The sequence below is a fragment of the Canis lupus genome, chromosome 11, assembly GCF_048164855.1.
Source record: "Canis lupus baileyi chromosome 11, mCanLup2.hap1, whole genome shotgun sequence".
Classification (NCBI taxonomy): domain Eukaryota; kingdom Metazoa; phylum Chordata; class Mammalia; order Carnivora; family Canidae; genus Canis; species Canis lupus.
This window is the reverse complement of record NC_132848.1, coordinates 9,621,900-9,649,723: the sequence shown is the minus strand read 5'-3', so window position 1 is coordinate 9,649,723 and position 27,824 is coordinate 9,621,900. Positions and strand designations below refer to the sequence as shown.

At 43.0% G+C, this 27,824-nt stretch overlaps 1 long non-coding RNA gene across 5 annotated transcripts; it reads right to left on the bottom strand.

Moving 5' to 3' along the window:
* Nucleotides 1-200: 200 nt before the first annotated feature.
* On the bottom strand, nt 201-27,611 carry LOC140642477 (uncharacterized). Of its 5 annotated transcripts, XR_012038897.1 has the most exons (6): nt 26,800-26,972; nt 24,001-24,132; nt 19,315-19,440; nt 11,828-11,926; nt 9,481-9,548; nt 201-1,349 (listed from the first exon to the last, which is right to left on the bottom strand). It is a non-coding gene; the product is annotated as an uncharacterized lncRNA (long non-coding RNA). The 5 variants fall into 5 exon arrangements; XR_012038898.1 differs by lacking the exon at nt 19,315-19,440 and having other exon boundaries at nt 24,010-24,132; XR_012038895.1 differs by lacking the exons at nt 19,315-19,440; nt 26,800-26,972 and adding an exon at nt 27,470-27,611 and having other exon boundaries at nt 202-1,349.
* Between the last annotated feature and the right edge of the window lie 213 nt (nt 27,612-27,824).

Sequence of the window (27,824 nt, the reverse complement as noted above, 5' to 3'; positions counted from 1 at the left end):
CTGTACAAATTCTTATCTTGGCCAGTTACATGAAGCCAAATTAAAGCAGGAAACACTTGATCTGAACAATTATTTGTCAGTCTCCAGAAAGGGCTTATACAAAAGAATTGAAGAAACAAGTAAGTAAAACTTTAGTTGTTATTAAAAGATCACCAAAGGATGCCTGGGTGGCTCAGTGGTTGAGTGTCTGCCTTTGGCTCAGGGCATGATCCCGGGGTCCTGGGATCAAATTTCGCATTGGGCTCCTCACAGGGAGCCTGCTTCTCCCTCTGCCTGTGTCTCTGCCTCTCTCTCTCTCTCTGTGTCTCTCATGAATAAATAAATAAAATCTTTTTAAAAAATCACCAAAAAACCAGGTGTGATAGAATCCTGAAGATTTCTTGATCATACTTGGCAGACCTTCTTCTCAAGTCTCAGAGGAACAGTTGGTTTTGTGTAAAAGGTTTAAAAACGACTTAGGTCAAAAAAAAAAAAAAAAACACGACTTAGGTCAGAGACAACAGCAATGTAGAGAGCGTTGTGCAAACACCACATACCATTCTGAATCAAACAGACACAGCTAGGAGAGGAAAGATCTACAAACTAACCTCCTATGGAATCATGACTTTTTCTAGCAGACTATGAAAAGTTCTGTCCTCTTCGTTTTAAGATAGATGCCAGAAAAGGAGGCAGGAGACTTATGGAAACCATACTGATGTTAATCATAATAACAACAGCTAATGGTGACCAAGTTTCTGTAAAGTCAGCATTATTTCTTCCTTCAGTGTTTGGGAGAATTCACCAGTGAAGTCATCTGGGCCTGGGATTTTCTTTGTGGGAGGTTTTTCATTTTGAATACAATTTCCTTAAGAAATAGAGGGGTTAGAAATGTTCTCTCTCTTTTTTTTTGTCAGATTTATTATAATGTGTGTTTTTCAAGGAGTTTGTTCACATCATCTGAGTCCTTGAATTTATTGGCAGATGCATTGACCATCATATTCCCTTGTCATTTAATGTCTGTAGGACCTCTAATAGTGCCTCCTTTTCACTCCTAACACGGTTATTTGTGTGTTCTCTTTTTTCTTGATCAGTATTGTTAAAGGTTTATAAATTTTATCAACTATTTCCACAAACTGATTTTGGCTTTGTTGACATTCTTCATTTTTCTATTTCACAGAGCATGTAGAAGTCATGTGATCTGACACGTTTTCATAGGATTCACTCTGGCTGCTATTTGGAGAATACACTGGAAGAAGCAAGGACAGAAGCCCAGAAGCCAGTTAGGAAGTTAGTGCAGTGGTCCAGACAGGTGGCTTGCATCAGGGTGGTAACGGGGGAGATCGTGAGCATTAGTCATATCGGGACACCTCCTGAAGAAGAAACAACAGGATTGAATGGATGTACCATGTGAGAGGAGAAGGGTTGCAGATGACCCCAAGGATTTGGGACCAAGCAAATGGATGAATTTGGTAGCCATTAACTTAGATGGAGAATACCTTGTTGCTGTTATAATTAACGAATGTTCTATTCACTAATAGCATATGAAGGAAAAATAATCAATAGACTAATACTAATTTATACAAAGTATTAGTGACTAAGTTTTTTCTTCTATCTCTCAACAAGCATTTGTGTGTGTGATGCGCTAGGCTTTACGCAGGTATGCAGAATCTAAAGAGGTAGTGACTTGACCCATGAGATCTAAAGAGACAGAATGAAACCTGAATGGAGACTTGTTGGCATGAGAGTAAGACTGCTTTTGGGGAGATTTGCTGTGAGGCAAGGAATCCTGCTCTAATTTTCCAGAACTAATTAAGTAACCACTCTTTTACTAGCTGTGTGGTCTTGTGCACATTCTGGATGGTAGTTTTCTAATTAATCTATCAAGGATAACGGATATTCAGTAATTATTAATTTCTTCCCTCTCTAATACTTCTGTAAACCTCCCCAAGTATAAAATTGAGGGCTAGTCCTGCCTGGTCTGTCTTTGAAGGAAATAATGATGAAAACATTCCTTTGGCTTCCTAGATACTCTATGTGGATTTGATACTTTCCGAGAAGTCTCTTCTGAGATGGGGACTCAATTTCTGTCCACCAAGTTGGATCCCAGTCTGGGTCCTGCCCTGAGCCAAAGGCAGAGGCTCAACTGCTGAGCCACCCAGGCACCCCTCTTTCCTCCACTTAAACAGTATTATGCGTCTACTGTGCATCTGTTGCTGTTTTAGGTCCTGGACATTCTGTAGTGAACAATGTAAAACCTCTGTCCTCACGGAGCTTGTTTTCTCCTAGAGGAACAGACAACAGATAACGTCCATTTTTAAATGCCAGAAAGGTTGGGCAGTTATAAACGCTAAGTGATAAGTGTCTATCACATAATATTCCTATTGCCTGATTACTTATCTGCCTCTTCCACAAGAACAGGGCAGAAATGAAGCTTGTTCCTACCTCAGGGCCTTTGCACTTACTGGCCTCTCAGCCAGAACACTTGTTCCCACACTTCACATAGCTCTTTCAGTCACTTTGTCAAAACCTCTGCTAAAATGGAGCTTCCACAAACCAGCCTTCTCCGACCAGTCTACCTAAAGGCACCTTCCAGCCCAGGTCACTAGGCCCCTTCCTCAGCCTTGTCCTTATGACCCTTTGCCCTGCTCGACATGACAGCCTATATGTATTTGCTTACTGTCTATCTCCCCAGGGGAAAGTCTGCTCCGAGGGGCGCAGGCCCTTTCCCATCTGACTTCTTGGGTTCCCAGCACCTAGAGTAATGCCTGACCCTAAGCAGAGGGCAATTTGCTGGGGGGCTGAACACAGGCCTGCCATGCCTGGCCCTGTGCTAGCAGAGTACCAATAAATGCTCCGGGGAGCACATGCATCCATGTGCACTCGTGTGCACAACACACAAAATGATGACCCATGGGGGATGGTTGCAGCACCCCCAGTGTGATCACATGAGAAAGATGAGAGGTCACAGGTGGGGTGTGGACGGTGGGCCGGAGGTGCAAGAGCAGAGCGTGGGGAGGCGTCTGCCCTCACCCCCTCGGGAAGGGGGACAGTGTGAGGGGAAGGCACAGCCTTCTTGCTTGCTCTGCCCCCCATGCCAGGGCTCAGGAGGGAAAGGGGGTGACGGAGGACACCCAGAGTGTGCGAGGACTATGGAGAGAAGACAGTGGGGTCTCAGACACATCGAATGCCTGCAGGCCAAGAGGAGTGGAGCTCAGGGGACAACAGTTGCTCCGGATCTTGACCTCCCCTCGTTCAAACCTGATGTCGACTCATATTCAGAACTATGCTTCACCTGCTTTTCCTGTCCTGCTCTCGTCCCGCACATGGGCTCAGGGTCCCCTAAGAGGCTCTGGGGGCACAAGACCCAGGCTGGTAGAGCTCTCCAAAGACTCTGGAGAAAGGACTACCGTTCATTTCTTGGTCACTTACAAAATAACACAAAGTTGTTTGTACACATTTTTCAAAGCACAGGGAACAGAATTCTTTCAGATCAATCCACCAGCCAGGAACCCCGACGTTACCATGTGGGTGTGATTCCTCCAAGTCGTTTTCGACCATGGGGAGCGTACTGCATATATCATTTTCAATCCTGCTCTGCTCATTTAAGATCCTCCCGAGCTCTTCTCACACCACTGTAAATTCTTAGAAATCGTCATCATACTTGCTGCACAGGGGCCCGGCATGTGTGGACTCCCCCTGTTGTTGGACGATGACACCCCTGAGGTTCTGAGTGGTCTCAGGTTCCGTGCTGACCGGGCTGAGGGCCTGGGTGGAAGGGCAGACCTGGGTGCCAGCAGCGCCACCCTCCCAGCTGGGAGTCCTGGCAACCACAGAAAAGGCCCAGATGGTGAGGGCACAGGGAAATGGAGAAGCCGGCTGGGGTCTCACCACACAGAGCCTCCAGATGCACTAGTTGGTCTTGATCTGTATTTGAAGACTCCACTTGGATCCAGCAGTGAACCAGGTACCAAGAATGGTATAAAAAGTGCCATATGGGGCAGCCCAGGTGGCTCAGGGGTTTAGCGCCTGCCTTCGGCCCAGGGCCTGATCCTGGAGTCCTGGGATCGAGTCCCACTTTGGGCTCCCTGCATGGAGCCTGCTTCTCCCTCTGCCTGTGTCTCTGCCTCTCTCTCTCTCTCATAAATAAATAAAATCCTTTTTTTAAAAAAGTGCCATATGCTTGGGACACCTGGGTGGCTCAGTCAGTTAAGCATCTGCCTTCAGCTCTGGTTCTGATGTCAAGGTCCTGGGATCGACCCCCTCATCGGGCTCCCCGCTCAGCAGGGAGTCCGTTTTTCCCTCTCTCACTCCCCCTGCTTGTGTTCGCTCTCACTCATGCTGTGTCTCCCTCATAAATAAATAAATAAATAAATAAATAAATAAATAAATAAATAAATAAATAAAGTGCCATATGCAGACGAAGCAAGAAGGTGGGAAGCGGAAGCCACAACATGGTCATAACCTGATGAATGCCAGTAGGAGCTGCACAAGTTTAACTTTTTTAGTAGCTTGATGCTTTGGAAGTATTCATTGCACTTATGAGAACCAGTTTGGATTTTGTGTGCCTTGGGGGCACTTGGGAGCCACACCAGGAGAGCCACGTGCAGCTATCCTCAGGGTGCAATGGTGACTCCAGGCGGCCCTATGGTTTTCTTTAGCCTTCATCGCTTGCTTACTGGCAGATACTGGTAATATCTCAAGCACCGTTTACACTGTTTTGTTGTACAGGGTTTTTGTCGTTTTGCTTTGTATTAGAAGGTTGTGTGTTTGTTAAGTCTGCAGCCGTTTTTGTATAGTCTGTGAACTAAGAATGATTTTTCCATCTTTGAAGGACAGCAAAAAAAAAGAAAAAAAAAGATACACGTATATCAAATCGTCATGTTGTATACTTTAAATATTTTAGCATTTTATCTGTCAATTGTACCTCAATAAAGCTGGAAAAAATAAATAACATTTTTGGCAAATACAAAAAAAAATAAAAAATAAAAATAGGAAGAACATGAGATGGAACCATGTGTGTCCCACAAAGCCTAAAATATTTCCTATCTGGCTCTTTACAGAAAAAGTTTCCTGACCCTTAAGTGAGGGAATAAATAAACTGCAAATCCCAGAGCGTTTGCACAAGATTTTTTTTCCCTTGCTAGGTAAATAGCCCAATGTAGGTGTCCCTAGTTGACAGGAGGCTTCTCTCCACATAGCGATTCAGGAAGCCAGCCTCTGAAGCCTTAGTGTACTCGGCATCCAATGGAATCCTGGAGAAAGGTACACTGGAAAATGCACATCTGCTTCTTAAAACCCCAGCCCAGAAGTGATACATACTGGCTCCTGTGTGTGTGTGTGTGTGTGTGTGTGTAAATACCAATTTTTTATTTACTTATTTATTTAATTGAGGTATAGTGGACACACCATATTACATTAGTTTCAGGTGTACATCATAGTGACTTGAGAGCTCTCCATTATGCTGTGCTCACCACAAGTGTAGCTCCATCTGTCACCATCACAATGCTATTATAATACCATTGACGTATTCCCTACGCTGTACTTTTCAACCCAATGACTTATTGCTTCTATCTGGGTGCCACCCCCCTGAACACTTTCCCTTCTACGCTGCATGTCAGAGAACAAGCGTCCCCTTATAAAAGGGCTGAACATATGTTTGGTGGACAGAGAGATTTCTCTGTCAAGGTTCAGGTACATATATACATAGACTTTGTAAATTTTTAAAGTACGCATTAATAAGTTCAATGGACATTCCATTCTTTTACCTACAAGCAGTATTACTGCAAGGAGTTTTTCGGAAACACATTACTATTGTGAAATTATAATAATTCAATAATTCCCATTATTGAAATTATGGGAAAGTTAGACAAATGTGAACTTGTGCCCATGCTGAAAGAAATCACAGAGAGAGAAGATGCCTCAACAATTTCCGTGATCTTCCCCACTGCTCCAAATAAGGTCACATCCACTGTTCTCCCAAATGAGAGTCTCCTACACTTTCAAAACTCGAAATTAAGACAGTAGAAAATGAAAAAGAAATACCCAAAATTGTTTGATGTAAGTCTAATATCACTGCAGCTCTGTACGATTCTTCTCTTACACAAACCACAATTCTCCAAAGCGTTTCACTAATGTTTAGGTAAAACCCTGGTGCCCTGCTCGCTCAGTATCTTCTAGACTAAACAAGGTATGTTGTTCCAAAAGCAGATGATAGTTGCAAAAACCTACGCTCTCCAACAGCTATAGATCATGATACCTTCATCCCTGTAGTGCAAACCCTCTTCCCCTATGTGTAATTATGACTTAAACAGCCCGTCATTATAGGAGGGGAATGTAACAGGAAAGTCCTTCTCTCTGCTGCAGTAGGGAGCTTGAAAATCTATCCAGTGTGTTCTCAATGTAAGGAAGTAATTCAGATTTCATGTAAGTGCAGAAGGTATGTTAGAAACGTTCAGGTTGAAAATATCAGGTACATCTGCACATGCTCTCAGGTGATTACATTTTATGGTGAAGATACACGGGTAGTAAAGCAGCCTGGGAAACCATTCCTACCCTGACTACTGCACAGTGACGGTCAATTTTCTTGTGGGATTTGAAACCCTCAGAGAGGCAGCAGTCTCTACGGGTAATGAGAGAGGGAGAGAAAAAGAATCAGACCACAAGGAGAGTAGAGTAGAACAGGGGGCAGTATATGAGAGAAGCTTAAGTCTGAGGGTCTGCCTTCTAGAACCATTGCTGGGTCTGCTTCTAGAGCTGCTTATATGTCTTCAGAGGGCTGACAATATTCTACAGAGAAGAATGGAAAATGGACAATGAATAATGGACATGAATAATGTTAATAATGTTTTGCAAATGCAAGGTTTTTCTTTTTATATTAGTGTACAGCTCTTCCTCAATTTACAATGGGGTTTGGTCCTAATAAACTCCTCCTAAGTTGAAAATATCACTAAGTTGTTAAGTCAAAAATGCATTTAATACAACGAGCCTACCAAACACAGCTTAAGCCTAGCCTACCTTAAACGTGCTCAAAACACTGACATTAGCCTACAACTGGGCAAAATCATCTAACACAAAGCGTATTTTGTAACAAAGTGTTGAATATCTTATGTAATTATTGAATACTCAAAGTGAAAGAATGGCTTTATGGACATTGGTTGTTTTCTCTCATGATTCCTGGCCACTGGGAGCCTCAGCTGGCTGTGCTGCCCAGCATCACAGGGTGCTGTCATCCTACATCTCACTAGCCCAGGAAAAAATCAAAATTCAAAATTTGAAGTATAGTTCCTACTGAATACTTACGGCTTTCGCACTATCATAAATCAAAATATCCTAAGTAGAGCCATTGTATGTTGGAGACCATCTGAATTAATTTGAATCCTGTTGTGACATTTCCCTACTATTCTTATAATTGCTGTGATATTATTCATTTTTATTCAGCTAGCTTTTTAATTGGTAAAAATATTTTTCTTTTTTCCCTTTTAAAATTCTTTTTTATAAATATTTTTAAATTTTATTTAAATTCAATTAATTAACGTAATGTATTATTAGTTTCAGAGATAGAGGCCAGTGACTCATCAGTCTTCTTTGGTGACTCTCAGTTTATTTCCTATGATTAGGAGTTCTTATGGTTTGTCTCCTTCTCTGATTTCATCTTGTTTTATTTTTTCCTCTCTTCCCCTATGATCTTCTGTTTTGTTTCTTAAATTCCACATATGGGGATCCCTGGGTGGCGCAGCAGTTTAGCGCCTGCCTTTGGCCCAGGGCGCCATCCTGGAGACCCGGGATCGAATCCCACGTCGGGCTCCCGGTGCATGGAGCCTGCTTCTCCCTCTGCCTGTGTCTCTGCCTCTCTCTCTCTCTCTCTCTCTCTCTCTCTGTGTGACTATCATAAATAAATAAAAATTAAAAAAAATAAAATCTTTAAACTCAAGAGAAGAGAGAACTTAAAAAAAAATTCCACATATGAGTGAGATCATAAGATAATTGTATTTCACTGATTGACTTTATTTCACTTAGCGTAATATCCTCTAGTGCCATCCATGTCATTGCAAATGGCAAGATTTCATTTTTTGATGGCTGAGTAGTATTCCATTGTGTATATATATATATGTGGATAAATACCCAGTAGTGCAATTGCTAGGCCGTAGGGTATTTTCAACTTTTTGAGAAACCTCCATACTACTTTCCAGAGAGGCTGCACCAGCTTGCATTTCCACAAAAAGTATATGAGGGCTGTCCTTTTTCCGTATCTTCATCAACATCTGTCGTTTCCTGACTTGTTAATTTTATCAATATGTAAACTCTTTAAAAGAGAGTGATTTTTTAAATTCTATAATTGTGAAGCCAGTACATTGTCATGGAAAAAATCAAAACTTGACAATAGGTTATAAAGAGGAGAGCAAAACTCTATAGACCCATCCACTACCCTGCCGCCCCTCATTTCCATTCCCGAGTCAGTAAGTGCTATCCGTTTCCTGGGAAGCCTTCAGAAATGTCATCTGTGTACTGATGTTCATTTTAACCTGACTTCCTCTAAATAAAACTGTAGTTTGGTCAGTCCTAGGATAGACCTTCGCTATGCATTTAGCCAATAGGGCATAATCTGAAAGCACCAATTCTTCCAAAACAGCATCCCTCACCATATAGGCCTTAGGCAAAATTGTGATGCAAATCAGTTGTCTTGAAACTCTTCATTCCTCTGTCCTCTCCAAATGTCCCATCACTCCTCAGGACAGCCTTTTGTGACCTTTTGCTGCCCGTTACCATCCCTCACTCAGAGGCTCTCCTGCCCAAATAATGACCCACAGTCAAAAAACCCTATACCGCATCAAGTCTTTCAATGAGATACACAAATTAATACTGGATTGTGAATGGAATAGTTTTCTTTTATAGGTTACCTCTTCTAAAGGATGTCTTCATTTTAGAAAAAAAAAGAGTAAACATAATTGACTCAGAAGAATAAATCTGTAATAGTGGGATTTACCTTTGAGAGTCAATAAATACTTGTTGCATGGCTTCTAGGTGCCAGGCACAGAGCTATGAGGCAGAAACATTTAGATTGGAAGAAACCAATGTCTGCTATGAATAAGAGTCCTGGGCCTGTTCCAAAAAGGCATAGCATGACTAAAGTGGTTACTGAGGATCAGGGAAGAGAGGAGACAATCCAAAATAATAGTAACAGCCTCTCCATGAGTTGAAACTCATGGCTTCCCTTTTGTTTTTAGTTCCTATCTTGTGGAAAATTTTGCTGTTTTCACTCTGTCACAGAGCAGATGGAACCATGATTTATGATTCACAGTTTATGAGGCTAATTCAACATTATACCACACTTCATGCTCTATCATGTTTCCCACATTTGCAATACTTTTTCTTCTGGGACAGTTGTCACAAAAAAAGAACCCTGGGATGTTGGGATGGAAGAGTGTGGAAGGGTGGAAGCATTACAAAGTAGAGGAACTGGTGATATTGCAGGGGGCATTCATGCCTCCAACACATACTTACTGAGTCCCTTAATATGCCAGGCACTGCTCCAGAGATTAAGGTTTTATGAAGTCAGAGAGGTTTTTGCTCTGTGAAGGAGAAAAAAAAATGAACAAGTCAATACGTAAACAAATAACAAGGTCATTTCATAGATGTGCTTTGAAGAAAATAAAATCAAGTGATGTTATTAAGAGTGACTAGAGATGGGCATTGTTAAACTGGGTGGTCAAGGAGTGCCCCCTCCCAAAGGAGATGCCATTGAAGGGAATATTAAATGATAAGAAGGACGTAGTTTCTCAAAAATCACAGGGAAGTGTGTTCCAGGAGGAGGGAACAGAGAGTACAAAGGTCATAGCCTGGGGAGAAGTTTGGAGTGTACAAGATACAGAATCAAGGCCAATGTGGTTTTATATTCACACCCATCCTTAACATCCCTCCTGCCCCTGTTTTCCACCCAGCCATCCATGCTAATGCCACTGGGACCATCGGACAGGATGTTGGCTTTATGATGTATGATGCATCAAATAAAATACTTCCTGGCTCTAATTCAGAAGCCTTAGTGTGGCTCGGATGAAATTCTGTTTCTGACTTCACATTACAGTTCACAAGAGGTCAACTAGCAGAGTGATTCCAATAGAATGCTAGCCTTGCAGCCTGGGGTTGAAAATCCAAACATGAATAGCAAAAGATCTTCAGTGGGTGGTAGTGTTTTTCCTACAATTAAACTTGTTTGTAGAGAAAAGTCAAAATTGTTTCCTAGGTAAATCTGATGAAATCGTCACAGCAAAGGCACAGTATATTCATGGCAACAAACTTTGTCAACTTTTATTCCAGGGTCTGTATGAAGAAATAAACTATTTGGGTCATAGTGAATGATCCACATCAATACCATAAGTGACATTTTTTAAAAAGTCTTTGAAAACTGCATCTTTCTCAAAGCTTACTTGGCAGCCATCTGACACAAATATCTGGCACAAGGGCACCTGGGTGGCTCAGTTGGTTAAGTGTCCTAGTCTTGATTGTGGCTCAGGTCATGATCTCAGGGTTGTGAGGTCGAGCCCCACATCAGGCTCCACACTCAGTAAGGAGTCTGCTTGTCCCTCTTCCTCCAACACTGCTCCCTCTCTAAAATAAATAAATAAAATATTTAAAAATATATCTTGCACAAAGTTTGCAAGAACAAACTTGCCCTCGTGAATCTCAAACTATTTTCCTAACTTTTATAATCACACAACCTGCCAAGGTTTTAGAGAGTAAATGGTCAAGAGAAAAACTGACTAGCTATCTAGTTCACACGCAGGATAGTGAACTGGGGTTAGCCTCCTCTACTGGTCTGTATTACATGCATTGCAATTACCCACCGAATTCTAAGCTGCACAAGAAAGGACCCCAGTAAAGGCACAGTACATTCATGACAACGCACAAGGAACGTTCATCCTAGCCTCTGTGTGATGTAAGGAACCATCTGGGTCTTAGGATGTCCTCGTAACTATGTATCCCCAGCACATAGCACAGCAAATGGCATGAGTAAACACTTGTTGAATAGTTGCTCCGTTCTTAATATTCGGCCACACTGCTTGGCCACACTACTACCCAACACACTTGCTACCTTGAATGAAAACTGCACATCAAACCCCAATGCTGCTTCTTTTGCATCCCTTGCCACACCAAGGTCGGATGTCCTTCAAACACATGTTTGCCATTCCTGAGACTTGCATGACTCTCTGATTGCAAAAAGAAGTGGGTTTTCTGCCAAAATCCAATTTACATTTTTTGGGAATCTGCTAACTGCCCCACACACACCCTTTCTCTTTTACAAAGAAACACTCGATTTAAAAGAGCCCCATGACTAATTCAGAGAAACACTTGGAATCATGAATAGTCTCTATCAGCAACCCTAATGGACTTGAAATCAGTTTTCAAGCTCTTCCTACATCTTTTTTTTTAAGATTTTATTTATTTATTCATGACAGACACACAGAGAGAGGCAGAGACACAGGCAGAGGGAGAAGCAGGCTCCATGCAGGGAGCCCGACGTGGGACTGGATCCCTGGTCTCCAGGATCACACCCTAGGCTGAAGGCGGCGCTAAACTGCTGGGCCACCGAGGCTGCCCATCTTCCTACATCTTTATCCCCTTTCCCTTGCTTCCCACAGCCTCCAAGACTCTTCTCAATACATATCAGTCAAGAGCATCTATTTGATGATCATGTTTGTTCTTCTAGTGACTGAGCCAAATGAAGGTCAGCAGAACCCACAATCTTTTGTTGCAGCCACTTCCCCTCCTACCCTGTTGCACAGCAGATCCAGGAGAGCCCTGCCCTGCCAGCAAAGTCACCCAGAGGTGGGATGTGAACCACAACTGTCACCTGCTCCTTCCAGCTGAGAGAGACTGAGAGCAACGTCTTCTGTAGCTTAGCTTGACAAAGAACTTGAGTTCAGCTCCAAAATCCAGGGGCTAAGGCACCCTGTGGGATACAGAGAATGAAAGGAGCACATTTGATACATCTTATGATCTGTAAAATAGCACATCTGGGTGTTTATTTAAGCAGTAACCAAAAGGGAAAATTGTAAGACACGTTAGGGCCTTGGAAAACATGACTCTCACTATACAGATTCTTAATCGAGAAAAGTGACAGTAAGTGGGATTGAGAAATGTTTTCAGGTTTAACAGTAAACATCTGCTGGGTTCTTGGAATCTTAGTTCGTCCTTGGTTTTTAAGTGTAGAAAACACGGATCATTAAACAAAAAATTCCTGCCTCTCAAATGTAACTACAGCTAATATCTTTATTTTTCAGAAAATGCAATAATTCTGAATCTAGCCTAGAAAAAAATCTGCATGTGCCCCAATAGATCTTCATGTGAATGAAAATACTGCTGATGGGAGTTTTATAAACATGTGTGGGCACATGGAGTGCCCAGGAAGACCACCAAGGAAAGTTCCTACTGTACAGGGCCCCCAGGTCCCAGAGAATTAAGGAAAAGCAAACTCTGGGGCTGTCGATCAGGGCCCAAGGCCCAGACACTTGAGCAATCCTGCTCATTTCCTGAACCTGAACTATTCTGTATTTGCAGTCTTCCTCTAGGTCTCTAGCAAGCTAGTTATAAAACTGAATTATCAAGGTAATTCTTCAGCTCTAAGGTTGGTTGAATGAGCTGTCACTTTGGGAGATATTGTGATGTCTGCTTTACCTTGGAAAGAACTCTCAGTCTTGGCCAAGCTTGGTAGGAGGGGCATGGTGCTTTCCAGAGACATCTAGCATGGCTGGAACCCTATGGAACCAGCAGTCCCATCACAGAGAAGAGGCTTAGAGCTGGAGCACGGCTGAGTGGAAGCATTAGCCGTGTAGAGACTACGGGAAAGAGGGAAAGCAGAGGGAAGGAGCATAGCTTTTCCTGGCACAAGATGGGTGGGTTTCAATAGTCCAAGAAGTGGGTGGGGTCACAATTCCTAGTGACAGGTTGGGTTCTATATGTGACAGTGGCTGCCGTGACCTGCGCAGAAAAGTTACTTGAATGGAAAATTATTCTAAATTACTTTGCTTCTCATAAAATTTATTCCAGAGCAGGAAGGCCACTTGCACCAAAGGTAAGTACTGATGTTTTCCACATCTTTAATTCCTACCAATTCAACTGGGACTTCTGTGATTCCCTACTGGCTGACCAGTGTGACATTCAGCAGAGGCTCAGTCAAACCCATACCTGGAAAGTTGGAACCAGCTCTGAAATGTGTTAGAATATTCATATCCAATAGCAATTAACGGGGGATAAGTTGAGAGTAAGAAAGAGGAGTTCTCCAAACATGGACCATTATCTTCATGTCCCTTAGATATTGTTATTAAACTAAGAAGAACTGAGCCCAAGAAAATAACCCACCATTTTCCCTGGGTGCTTGATTGTTATATCCACAAATGGGGGATTCTTTAAGTATCGAGAGGGTGCGAAGTACCCGTGTGTGTGCGCATTCGTGTATGTGTGTGTGCTGTAGAACTGGGCCGGAGACCAGGGATCAGGTCACATATGCAGAGGATAAAGACCAAAATTTGCCACTGACTCAAGCAGATTGGAGAGGTAAGAAGGTCAATGCAGTTTGTACTGGAAATGTGGGCAGAAGCGGTTAGAGATCCAGAATATTTCCTTCCAGCTTATTCCAAATTTAGTGATAGCAACAAGTATAGGATCTCTCTTCATATAACAAGATAAATAAAATGTTAAACACTGGCAGGCCAGGGGAGATGAACAGAATGCCCTATTTCATGGTGCTGCACTTTGTGTGAGAAGCCACTAGAATGGAAGCTAGACTGGACCGGGGGCTGAATGATGAGAGGCAGCAGGACAGTGGAAGGTCATGCTGTGTGCGGAAAGGAATGAGCATAAGGAAAAGAGACACTGAGGAGAACACCGAATGATATCTTTGATTCCAGACTTTTCCAGAAACCCCAGGCCTATTGGTAGGTCTGGTGTATCCCTACAGGACATCAATCGATGGGTCTGGGATCTGTGGCATAGGCTTCCATAAATCAGAGTATGATGGCTAAAAAAAAAAAAAAAAAACCTACCAACAATGAACACACCCATACACACACATAGCACAGGACCTCACCATCTCCAGCATTTTACCGTCACCAAAACAATACCAGATTGGGCAATCTTTGACATGCTTTTCTTTTCCAAAGGTGTCCTGACAATTTAGGCCATTTTAAAGCAACTACCTGCAATTGACTGTAACTTGCTAAACAATACAGAGGTAATCATGGCCTCAGCTCCAGGAAGGGAAATGATCGGTGTCAGGGAGAGTCACTGCCACCACCTGGGTGCCTCCCCCAGAAGGAGACCTGCATCGAAAGGAAGAAGGCTGTATCCCCCTCTAACTTAAGAGTTCAGATTTAGAATAAAGGCCATGCTTTCTTCTGGAAAGGAGAATTCTGATGTCCTGATCCATCCTGCAGAACAAGCATGTCCCTTCCTTTCTTTTCAAAAGTCAGATGGGCTTAGAGGGTCGAATGCTAAGTGAAATAAGAGAAATAAGTCAGAGAAAGACAAATACCATATGATGTCATTTCTATGTGGAATTTAGGAGAATATAAAAAACAAACAAAAAAGAACAAAAAAAAATGAACAAAGGAAAAAAGAGATCAACAAACAAACAAAAATAGACTCTTAAAATACAGAGAACAAACTGATGATTGCCAGAGGGGAGGTAAATGGGAAGATGGGTGAAATAAAGGGGATTAAGAGCACACTTATGAGGAGCACAGAGCAATGTATAGAATTGTTAAATCATTATATCGTATGCCTGAAACTAATACAACACTGTATGTTGATTATACTTCAATAATAATAATAATTAATAGTTTTAAAAAGAAAAAAAAAAAGAATTAGAAGACCAAAGGTTGTTGGGTCTCCACCAGTTCCATTTGGGATTATAAAAGTTCAGGCACCACGTCCTGGCATTCCTGGGAAATCTACTCAGCCTATCTTCATAATTCCATGCCAACCTACCCCCAGTTCTGGAGAGAGACAGCAACCCCCACCCCCCCCCACCCCAGAGGCTGTACATTGACTGAGACGCTGAGACAGGCATCTGCTTTCGCTGTTCCTACTGCCACAGGAATAGGCTGGATTGGACGTCTCAAGAGATGCTTTCCGTGCCTGTGATGCCAGAGGTCACTGGACTAAAACACTGGACTTGGCTTTCTGGTTAGACACTTGGCCAGTTAGTCACTGCCTTGACGCCTCAGCCCATACCCAAGCCCCAGATGCAATCAGCATTGACCAGGGAGGGCCCCGAGTCACCAGGGCCCTGGTGACTACTTAATATTTTATTATGTAGAATAAAGCATGTAACACACTCTCACTACTGGGGGAGGAGGTGCTCCCCAGAAAATCAGTGCAGAAGGGCATTCTGATAGAACTGCTTTTTAATCATTCATTCAACAGAGTTTTCTCAGACACTGTGCTGGGCCACAGAGATGAAGTGAACCTGACCGATGGTCCGTGCCTTCACCTAGCTTACCATGTAAGCACAGGTTTGAGACTCTATATAATCCGACTTCAAATCCAATTGCTTATCTCTGCACAGCCTCTTTGGGTATAAAATGAGGACAGTGTAACCATCTCAGAGGGTCATCATGAGGCTTAAATGAGATAATCCACATGAAGTATTTGGCCAGCTGCCTCGCTTGGAGTCAGTGGTGGTTATCATTAAAATTATTATGCCGTGGGGGCCTGAACTGGCCAGCCTCCAGGTCACAGGAGGTACCCTGGGAACCGAACACTGGACACAAGAATACCCTTATCTATGTATGAAGGGCCTGGCGCAGATAACCAGGCCCAGCATCTCTAAAGACCTGGTTCCAGGCGGCACAGCCCTAGAGCTCTCAGTTGAGGCTCAGCAGCCACAACACAGAGCCAGGAAGAAGCGAGCCACCAGCCCTGCTGGCAGGCCCTGGCTCCAGGCAGCGGTAAAGGTTCCCAGAGGCCTTTTGTCCATTGTCCCTTGAACAGAACATAAACATCTCCACGGCTGCCATTCAGTGGACATCCTGTTTACATGCTGAGTGGGGATCTTGGTTGCTTTCCCTCTTTGCTTTTTAAAAGCTGTAATTATGTTTACCCAAGTCCAGCAGTAGGTGCCAGGAGGGCTGTGAGTTGACTCCGCTGGCGAACACTGCAGACGGCTGGCAGCAGCCCCACTGACCCCTGCATCCAGGCAGAGAGCCAGCTCCATGCGCACCGACACTCCCTACAAGGACAGTCGCTCTGGCCAAGCTGTTTTCTTTCCTCGTGCACTGGGACACTCTGGATAATAATGGCCTGCAAGTGCCAAGCTACGTCAACCCCATGAACTTTCTGGATAACTGAAGTATGAAGGGAGGAGCACGGTGAGAAGCTCCGTGGAAGGCTGCCTGCGTACCGGGCCATTTCACGTAGATTGTTTCAGATAACCCTGTACAATCCCGAGTTAGGTGTCGTTACCTACTTTTATAGATAAAGGGACTAAAAAGCACAGATTAATTCATTTGTATGAAATGACTCACTAGTAAGTGTTAGCAGCTCTATAGGCCATTTTCTTTCTAGTCCAGGAGGAAATAAAACCTGAATTTCAGTAATCCTTAGGCTTTCCTGGAAATCCAGATGAGTGGTTCTGACCCAGCAGGTCCTGGGCTTTTTAATTTTCCTTCCCACTCTAACTGGGGTAACATATTGTCCCACTTTGATCGGATGGGTTCTAAAGAAGGCAGGGAGCCCCTTCTAGCTCGCAGCGCTCGCTGCTTGCAGGGCACCCTTCCCGCTCTGAACTGCGATGCGCTCCGGACAAAATAGAAGAAATGACTGCTGTGGATTTCAGAAAGCAAACTGCAGGAGGCAGGTTGTGGAGGGAGAGTTTGACATTTGGAGAAGTGATCGGCATGGGAGTTAGCTTCTTGGCTTTTGTTCGGTTAGTTTGGCTAATGAAACAGAACCTGGAGAGGAGGCTGGGGGAAAGGAAGAGAAAGGCCTCAGAAAGGGAGAACCTGAGTTGTGGGGTTAAGCCAATGTTAACTCGGATAGAACCCTGTTCCTCTAACTCCTCTTACGGGGTTTGAAGCAATCTCTAGGATGGCCTCTAGCGAGCCCTGCTTCCTGGTACCCACTCCTTGTGTGATCCCTTCTCCTTGACTGTGGGCTGGATTCAGTGACTCCCTTCTTGATATAGAATAGAGAAGTGATGGATGTTATTTCCAAGATTAGATTATGAGAATACCATGGCTTCTGTCTTGGCATCTCTCTCTTTCTCCATCTCTGTCATCCCTCACTCTGGGGGAAATAAGCCAACATGCCCTCTGGAGCCCATAAGTCAAGGAACTGAAGTCTCTGGCCATTGAAGCCTGCCAACAGCTGGGGGCATAAGCTTAAAGTGGATCCTGTCCCAGCTGAGGCTTGAGTCCGCTTCACCTCTGGCCAGTGCTGTGATTGTCACTTTCCAAGAGATGGGAGGTCAGAGGCACCCAGATAAGCCTCACTTTGCAGATTCTGAACCCACAAGTGCTATGAGATAATAAATATTTATTGTTTTTTTAGAAGATTTTATTTATTTTTTCATGAGAGACACACAGAGAAAGGCAGATATACAGGCAGAGGGAGAAGCAGGCTCCATGCAGGGAACCAGACGTGGGACTCAATCCTGGGACTCCAGGATCACACCCTGGGCAGAAGGCAGGAGCTCAACTGCTGAGCCACCCAGGCATCCCATGAATATTTATTGTTTTAAGCTGCTGAGTTTGGGGGTGATTGGTACCCAGCAAAAGATAGCTAGTATACAGCGTAAGCATGGATTCTAAAGAGAGAGAGGAGATGGTACAGAAGAGCACAGTGCACAGTTCACCAAGGCAGCCTCCTGCTACTGTGAACAAATCCTTGTGGACCCCTGGGCCACTGACAGTAACCTCATGTCACAGCTCTAGAAATCTATAAAGAAAACATTAAAAAGTTCGGCTTCATTCGGAGATATTTCCCAAGGGAGGAGCATTCACAATGTGGTTGCAAGCTGCCATAACTCAGATGGATCTGGCCCCGGAAAAGATGAGACTTTGATGGTCCAGTGAGGAAGAGGTGGATAGAGGCTGGGACAAAGCAAGACTGGGTGTGCTGTGGCCTTCATCCTCAAGAAGGAGGAACCAGGAGGTAATGATACGTAGCGTAATGTGATCAAGGACAGGTAAGGAGAACTCGGGCTGGATAACAGGTGGCGTCCACATGTAGGCATATCTAGACCAGTGACTGAAGCAGTGTCACTGTGACTCTGCAAGTCATATCAGTGGGAGATCTTCTCTCCCCTATGGCTGATAGTGAGAGGACATATAGTCTGCTAGAGGGTAGGAGGCTGCCAAAAGCTTGTCCAAATGTCAACCTGGGGTCATAAGCAAGAAAAGAAACCATGGAAGAACATGAACTCTACAGACTGGGTCAAAGATGGGCTGTAATGAAGCCTATAGTTGGTAGGGGCACCAGAAGCTCAGCTGTCAACCCAGGCATACCAGGTAAGTGTTGTGGCAACAGGCAGATTTGAGGCCCCATAGCACTATGGGCTGGAAGGAGGCTCTGAGTGTGCTCCTTGCCATGGTAGGCTGAATAGCGGACCCCAAATATGTCTACATCCTAATCCCTGGGACTTGGGATTGTGACGTCGTTACGTAGCAAAAAGGACATCTCCCAAGATGGGGAGAAAAAGCCTGCAGCATCCAGATGGGCCCAATGCAATCACAAGGGTAAGAGGGAGGCAGGGAGACTCAAGTCCGTTGGACAAGGCAATGTGATGACAGAGCAGGGTTTGGAGTGAGGAACTTTGAGAGTGGAGAAGGGGTCACCAGCCAAGGAGCATAGACAGCCGCAAGCAGCTAAAAAAGGTAAGAAAACCCATTCTCTTCTCTCCTCAGAAGATCCAGAAGGAGCCAGCCCTGCCAACGCCTTCACTTTAGCCCAGGGAAAATGATTTGGGGGCTCTGGCTTCCAGAGCTACAGCACAATAGTAAATCTGTGTTGCTTTAAGCCACTAAATGTAAAGCCATTTGTTACAGCAGCCACAGGAAACCAGGGCAGAGACCACCAGAAAATGGTCAGAGGACAGCAAGGAGTAAAGAGGGTGGGTTCCTAGAGCCAAACAGCCCTGCAAGAAATAACAGCAGCAAACCAGCAGGAATTCACGCCCTAGGGAGCCACACTTGGATTATCTCCATAGTTGAAGCTGAAGACCATCCCTGCCTGTCTCCCTGGTCATTATCTTGTCAACATCCAGAGCATTTCCCAGAGAAGCTTCTCCAGTTGGCCTTTTAGTAAAGGCTGTGAATCAGGGAAGAGAGAAGTGAGACGTACCAAATGGAACGCGCAGCATCGATGCCAACTGCTCCTTGGGGCTCCTACTTGTCACAGAAGTTGTACTAGGGACGATTTCAGATCAAGACCAAGCACTTCCTTCTCTGCTGAATCGCTTTTCTGCGACTTATAGGTCAAAGACACACAAGTACATCAATGTGTATAGAAAGTGGGATTCACTGAGGCTCACTTTATGATACAAATAAATGTATAAATCCCTGTTACAGATTTGACTACGTAAAAAAATCCCAAACTTCTTTAGATCAAAAAATACACCAAATTCAAAAGTTAGGCAACAGATTTAAAAGCATCTACGGATTTAAAAGCTGATACATCTCATACAACATACATTTACAGCTAATCCATTTGCTAAAATGTTTGTAACTAATATATTTTATGTAATATAAAAAAGAGAGCTCTTCCAAATTATTGTGAAAAACAATTAAACCTTATCGATAAATATACAGCCCATGACCAGATAATTCTTTAAAAGTAAAAACCCCAGGGGTGCCTGGGTGGCTCAGTTGGTTAAGCGTCTGCTTTCAACTCAGGTCATGATCTCAGGGTCCTGGGATGGAGCCCCACATCCTGCTCCCTGCTCAGCAGGGGGTCTGCTTCTCCCTCTCCCTGTGCTGCTCCCCCTGCTCCCGGCTCATGTTCGTTCTCAAATAAAAAAATTAAGTCTCTTAAAAAATAAATAATAAATAATAATAAAAGTAAAAATCCCAACTGGAAAAGAGAGACAATATGTCATCCTTCTAGATTGCAAAGGATATGCTGGTAAGTTGAAGCAGGAAAGTACATTTTTAAACCGTCGGGTGCAGGGAATCCGCCTCTGCTTGTGTTGTGACATACTGTCTCGTCAGTGTGTGCAAGACACATCTCTTATTTTATTGTCTCAATGTTTCCCTCCGTATTTGTCTGCCCCACACTCATAACCTCCCATTTGTGGAGACATCGACTCTGACATGTGCAAATCCGTGCTCTTGGATAGGTATTAGTTTCCTGTAGCTGTCGTAACAAATTCTCTCTCCAACATGGTAGCTTAAAACAATAATAGTTTTATTCTGATGTCTGCCTGTCTTCACATGGCCGTCTTTACTTCTCTGTTTGTCTCTACTCTGTATGTCTCTTATTAAGATCACTTGTCATTGGCTTCAAAGCCCGCTCAGATAATCTGGGGTGAGCTCATCTTAATATATCTTAATATCTTTACTTAATCACATCTGCTAAGACTTTTTTTCAAAAAAAAAAAATTCACAAATTTCAGGATGTGGACCTATCTTGTGGGAGGCCACCATTCAACCCACTACAGTATCCTTAAAAAAAAAAAGCTATGGAGAGACGTGTGTGTGTGTGTATAATTTTTCATAAGTAATATCTTTCTATATATCTTATTCTGTATCCTATAATTTTCACTGAACACTTTTGGTCTATCCATAATGTTCTTATGTACCTAGGTCATATTCCAGAGTACACATCCCCATGTTTTCCTTACTCAATCTCCTCGTTATAGATACCTAAGTTCTCACCCCCTGTCTGCTACCACACACAAGGCAGCAATGGACAGCATTGCTCATATCGATATGTTGCAAGTGATTCTCTGGAGTATATTCCTGGGAATAAGTTGGCTGGTTCCTCCGATTTCCTAAGTATTGCCAGACTGTGGCTGTACCAGTTTGCTCTCACGTGCACGAGGGTTCCTTTTTTACCATATTCTTCCCAATATTGGAGTCATTCAATTTTATTTTTGCTCTTCTCGTGTCTGTGAAGTGCTATCTCACTGTTGCCTTTGTTACAACATCTCCGATGACTAGTGAGACAGAACTTTTCTTACGTGTCTTACATTTTCCAGTATCTATGACTTTACCCAGAACAGAGAGGCACCTGAGCACACTGTCACGTCCTTGAAATATTGGTGTTGTTCGTTTTTGTTCTAGATTAATATAGATGCGCCTTTCTTATCTTCTCTCTGTTCTCCTTATTTAGACAGGAACTAACTTTTCTAGTTTATTTCCACACCCGTAGTTCCCAGGCCAAATATTTGTCTTTGGTTCTTAGCCCACACTCACTGTTCTATTCTGTGGAGAAAGGCAGCGAGCAGGAAGCCTGAAAACTGCCTGAGTTCCTTGCCAGCTAAATTCTCATTAGCCGTTGAGAGGCACCTGCCCCTGATCAGCAGCTGGAAAAAAGGGCCAGAGCCAACCTGTTTCTCTCTGATAGCACCCCGACTGCAGCAGCAGTGGCAGCCCCGTGGTTCCAGGAGCGTCGGTGACTCTGCGGTTGCAGCAGCACTGGCCATGTTGGTCCAACATAGGCCACAGCAAGTGTGGGCTCACCGCCTCCAGCCCAGGTGTGGGAGCAACTCCCTGAACTCTCAGGAGAACCATCCTTTCCCTTTTGCTTCTCCAGATCTTTCAGTATCTTTGTAAATTGCCTCACTGCCTCAAATACCTCTCAACTTGAACAATCTAAAATGATTTGTTTTCCTGACTGGGCACTGACTAAGACACTTTCTCTACTCTTAGCATCCTCCTGGAATGATTCTTTATCCTCCACCACCATTTTTTAAAGATTATTTATTTATTTATGAGAGAGAGAGAGAGAGAGAGAGAGAGGCAGAGGGAGAAGTGGGCTCCATGCAGGGAGCCCGACATGGGACTCGATCGATCCCAGGACCCCAGGATCACACCCTGGGCTGAAGGCAGGCGCCAAACCACTGAGCCACCCAGGGATCCCCTCCACCACCCTTTTGAAGCATGTCTTTGGGAGGCAAACATTCCCAAATTTTGTATGTATATCTTTGTTTCACCTCTTGCATCTCAGTGATAGTTCATCAGGGTATAAAATCCCAGGAGTATCATCCTGTACTTTGAGTGTGTTACCCCACTGTCTTCTTGCATCCAGTGTTGCTGTTGAGAAGTGTGACAACAGCTTAGTCTTGTTCTTTTTGAGGTCATCTGCTCTGTCAAGAATCATCTAGAATTTTTAAAAAATTATCTAGAAATTTTTCTTTGTCTTCTAGGTTCTTAAAAATCTTTATAATATGGCTGGTGTTGATTTTTTAATCTCAACTGTAGGATTCTCTAAAAGCCCTTTTGATCCAAAGCTTTTTATGTATATTTTATACAAATAATCATAATTCTTGAAATATTTCTTCACCTACTTTCCATTCTAGGATCCCTATTATATTGGCACTTCTCTTTTTATATTCCATATCTCTTAACTTTTCTTTTATCTATTCATGCTCTGTATTATATCTCTCTGATACCTAAGGGCTTAGTCTTCCAACCCATTCATTACTTTATTCAAGGTTTCCATTCTGCTGTTCAATCCATCTACTGGGATTTTCAGTTCATCATCTATTTCCTTCCTCTTACCTAATATCTCTGGTTGGATCTTCTTTATCCTGTTCATTTCTGTTTGGTTTTTTTTTTTAAGATTTTATTTATTTATTTGAGATTGACAGCACACAAGTGAGAGAGAGAGAGAGAGCACAAGCAGGGAGGGGTCAGAGGAAGAGGGAGAAGCAGACTCCCCACTGAGCAGGGAACCTGACGAGAGGCTCCATCCCAGGATCTTGAGATCATGGGCTGAGCTGAAGGTAGATGCTTAATCAACTGAGCCACCCAGGCACCCCTCTGTTTCTACTTCTGATATTTTTTCCTTTGAGGATATATATTATATTTATTTTATATTCTTGTGCTCTCTGAGCTATTAACTCCAACTTCCTTTATTATAGATTGTTTAGTTTATTGTCTTTTACAGCAATTAAACTCCTCTAATCTATTTTCCTCAATAAGTTCATCATATTAATTGGTTAGCAATGTGGCACCAGATGGAAGGGCTAACCAAAGTCTCCCAGGCCTTCACATTGACACTTTCCTGAGAGTTTAGAAAGGTGTCTGGAGGAATGAGATCACTTCTTCTTGACCATTTCAAACTCCACTACCACTACCACACACAGCTATCCACACTCCCAGTCAGGTAGCTCTGTTCTCCAAGCACCTCCTTCTCCTTCCATCTACAATGCTTAGAGAGCAGCATCCCTCACTGGAAATCATCTAGTCCACCAGGGACAGCGGGAGGAAGGAAGAGAAAATCCTTGGGAACTAGACCTTCCACCCACCCTTGGTATTAGTAGCTGGGTTCTAGCTCTCCCATAGTTTCACACTAAGGAAAAGTGATCATCACTTTATTCTTGTCTCACAGTGTCTTTAGGGCAGGCAGTGACCAAACTCCCTATTTATCTCCCTTTCAATTTTCCCAAAATACTACTTTCATTATGTCACTTTCACACTCAAACATCTTCAATGGCTCTTCATTATCCATTGGATTAAAAAAAAAAAAATTCCAGCATACAAAGCCTCCTCTATTCTTCTTTTTTCTCAATACTTTCTTCTGGCATCTTTGTAATAACTTTGCTGTCCTATCTTTAATCTTACATATCCATCACAGCATAGTTTCTTATCCATAGCAGAGACATAAAAATATACCCCTTAATTAATTGTGCCAACTGGTAAGCTAATGGTACTAAAGAAGTGGAAAAATAATTGTCCTTGGTTTAGAAAAAGAAAAATCCCTCTTGTTGGGTACAGAGAGGTCACAATCTACCATCACTAAGACATGTGTTAAACATTTTCACAATGTTGGAAAAAGGTTTGCAAAAGAGTGAGCCAAACTCACTTATCTGACCTCTCTTCTGATCGTTTCATGTTTTCAAGATGTCTTCGTAGTTTGCAGCTATGGAATAGGGTTATAGAAATTAACTTCATGATGTTGATCTCATTAGCAGCATTTTAACAAACAGGAGCTAACCTGTAAGGAAAGCAAAGGCACCAAAATATGATGTAGCCTGCCCAAGTGCTCTGATCTAATAGCTTAGGTTATTGGCCCCAGGACCAATGCGACAGTTTGCAGTTACAATTCCTTCCCCTCAATCGTAAAAATGTGTCAGTTCAGTGGGAAGTAAAATGGGTGTTTCAATAAAGACTGCAAGATAAACTCATGCATCACAAACAAAATACGTGCCTGATTCCAATAGGAAAAATAATTTTTTAAAAATGTCCAGCAGTTGGATGAGATTTCTTTTGATGGTTCCACCATTTATCTTTGGAAGCCAGTCATTTCTATGTCAGCTTGCCCAAGTAGCTTAGGGAACATAAGAGTTGCCAATAAGGACTCTGACTTTTTAAAGGTCTCTTTGTGGCTGCATGACTAATGGTGCCTATGTGTACTTAGCAGGAAATACCAAGCTAACAAGGAAGACCACGAATCCACAAAATTTTAATTCTAGTCTTGGTAGAAGTTAACCTCCACATTCATGTTTTTGTGTTATGAATTTTCATGACGACTTTAAAGTTTGCCATGGTATTTATGGTAATTTCATTACAAACCACATCTTCATCTTTTAATTTCTTTCCTATTTATAATTATATGACTGTAATTAAAAGGTATTACCAGTACACGCTATCCTAGCTAAAAGCTAGGTCTGCCAGACTTATAATATTTAAGACATTTCTCTGGCTTCGTTTCTTTTCTCCATTTTGGAAGAAGCGTGGGGGAGGAAAGGGAGGCAGTGGAGACTTCGGTCATTATAACCTCAAATCCTTTCATCAACTTCTCTTTGTTCCTTAAAAAAATTAAAATTTTTCCAAACAGCACCCCCCACACACACACCAAATGAAATGTTTTGATGTAATAGTTTCCATTTCAGCTTCTCACCACATCTGAAGTGACACTCATTCAGACTCACTAAGAACATGCAAAGGACTCCAAGGTTTGTTAAGACTTGGATTGAATTCTGTCTTCCAGTGGTGGTGCCAACAGCCTCTGTCCCCATTGTTCAGAGTCCCAGAGGCTGAACACCATGGCTGAGATACCTCTAACCTTTCTCATTTAGCACATAGTAGGTACTTGTGGGAAAGACTTCCTCATTCCAATGAGGTATCACTCACAAGTCCAAGAAAACTATTTAGAGGCAAAGGAAACTGAGCATCTGAGGCTAAGCGTCAGCTGAAAAAAAAAGAGGGTGGAGAGCTAGCTGATAATTAACCATACTTTTAATATCTTCAAAGAAGGCTGAAGCTGATGTGCACAACTGCTGTCTTCAAGGGGTTCACAAACCAGCTGGAGCGAGGATGCACATCTGCTGGTTTTTTGCTAATCTACTATCCATCTTTCCATGAGAGAAGTGACACTCTCCCAACCCTGATCGGACTGTCAATTGCTGCATGACATTTACTTTAGGCCAAATGCATTGAACCAGGTCAATAAAATCATTTTGGGTGAAAGAGTGCCAAAACAATCTGTCACTGTCTTGCTCGTTAGTGCTATAAATGTGGCCTCGTATTGAGCACTGACTCCTCCCTCCTCTCGTGAAAAGCTTTTTGGGATACTTTGGGATCTTTTCCTCCCTAATACAACTTCACTAAAGCAATCTTGATTCACTAGAAGGTTGAATCTCAAAAAAGTAAGAGTCCAAATCTTGATTGCCTCTCTCCTGAAAGGATGCTGGGTACCTCTTTGTCCAACCTGCCCTCTTTGTCAAGCCACAAGGAAAAGTCCTTCCTCCTGAAGCACTTCCTCCCTGGAGCAAGGGGTAACCACCGCCTTAGATTTACAGTGATTCCTCACAAAACTAACAGAATCTGCTCCAGAATGACTTGTCATCTGCATTTCGATCAGTGACTTACAACCTTAGCTCCATATTGGTATCACTTGGCTTGTTCTTGGGACCTCCTAATGCCCCGGCCACACTCGACCAATTAAGTCAGAATGTCAGGAGGTGAGACCTAGGTCTCGGAGTTTGTGCAAGCTCTGAAGATAATCCCAGCATGCAGCCATATTAGACACAAGGAAGCCACTAGTGACTTTGACATAGCCAGATTCTCTCTCTTTTAATTTTAACCTATAGTCCCCACTGTACAATAAGGGTATTAATATGTCATCATATGTACTGCATATATTTGTCCCAGCTTGATGATTGTCTTTATGATTTTGCCAGAGACCCAGATACACACACATATGTATGTATATACATATGTGTACATGTGTGCATATGCATATATACCTGTGTGTGTATATTCTATATTTTCCTTTAATAGTTTCAGGGAATGAGCAGAATTGTAAGTTGACAGGGCTAATAGTAGCAGGTGGACTTACTGACCCAGTGGACATGATGGTGTCTCTTAAATGGATATGTTCATCCCCAGAAGTTCTGGTTTATTAGCTTAGTGTTAACTTTGTGCCAGGTACTATACTAGGTTCTAGGGACTCAGCAGTGACTAAGGACATAGCTGATCCCTTATTGGTAGAGCCTAGTGGAGGATGGTAGACAGTAATCAATCACATGGATAAATGTTACACACCACGACCTGTGTTCTGGAGGAAAGGAATGTGAACCCTAAGAGGATGCAACAAGGCACTTAAGAGCTTGGGGTCATCCCTGGCCTGAGAATTATTCCAGGGTCATCCCTTACTCACATGGATTCCTTAATAAGAATGTTCACTTCCTCAGTGCAAAGCAGTTTAGGGTCCGTTATATGAAGGGAGGCTTTTTTCTGGAAGAACTCTAGGCTCTAAGATGGACTTCTAGAACACCATGTTTTCAGCACAGTGCTTGCCATGTGAATTATTTTGGAACATTCCTAATCACCAATAAGCCTTAGATACGCACACATTCCACGTTGGTCCCTAAGGAACTCATCTGCGGTTTGGTCAACCACAGAGCCATCCATTTTATAAATGGTCTACAAAGCCAAGGACTAGAATCTCTCCAGCCTGACAATCTTCTCTTTGTTCCCCAGAACTCCAGGAATTCTAAGAATTCCTGGACTTTTTTTAAAAAGCTATATACACTAGAGAGAATTGGTGATATTTAAAGAAACTTGTCAAACTTAAGTGTACCCTGAAAGTCAGATCTTCTCCAGTTTAACATTACTGATCACTGCTGGGGACCAGCCATGCTCTATGTGCAGAGAACATCTATAGATCTGAAGCTTTTCAGGATTTATATTGCTCCTTCCTATAGGAAAATGGGGAACACATTTTTACTTTTTAATCCCTACTCCTACCCACCCTGGAACCCACAAAGGGACCAACATCCTATAGCATTCAGTAATACATGTTGAATAAATGGGAACCATTAGGGTACCTGGGTTCCCAGACATGCTCTAACGGGGTTTAGATCAGGATGAGGTTGCTACTGGGCCCAGGGCCTTGGGATTCTTTGGTGGTGCGGTGGCAGTGGCAATTACGTACGCAGCCACTCGTTTTACCCCACAGGAATTTTTAGGTCTCCAAGCCCACAAAATGTTCACCAGGGAACACTGAAATCTCTTGGTCTAGTCACAGGGGGTGGGCCTTTGGAACAATTAGGAACAGAACTCAGAGATCCTAAAAGTTCTCAGTAATTTCCAATGAACTCCATAACTCTGCCCCCAAAGACCTCCTTTGAAGGGTTATGATTTCATAATCTGACCAGCAAACATTGTAAATGAGGTTGTGTC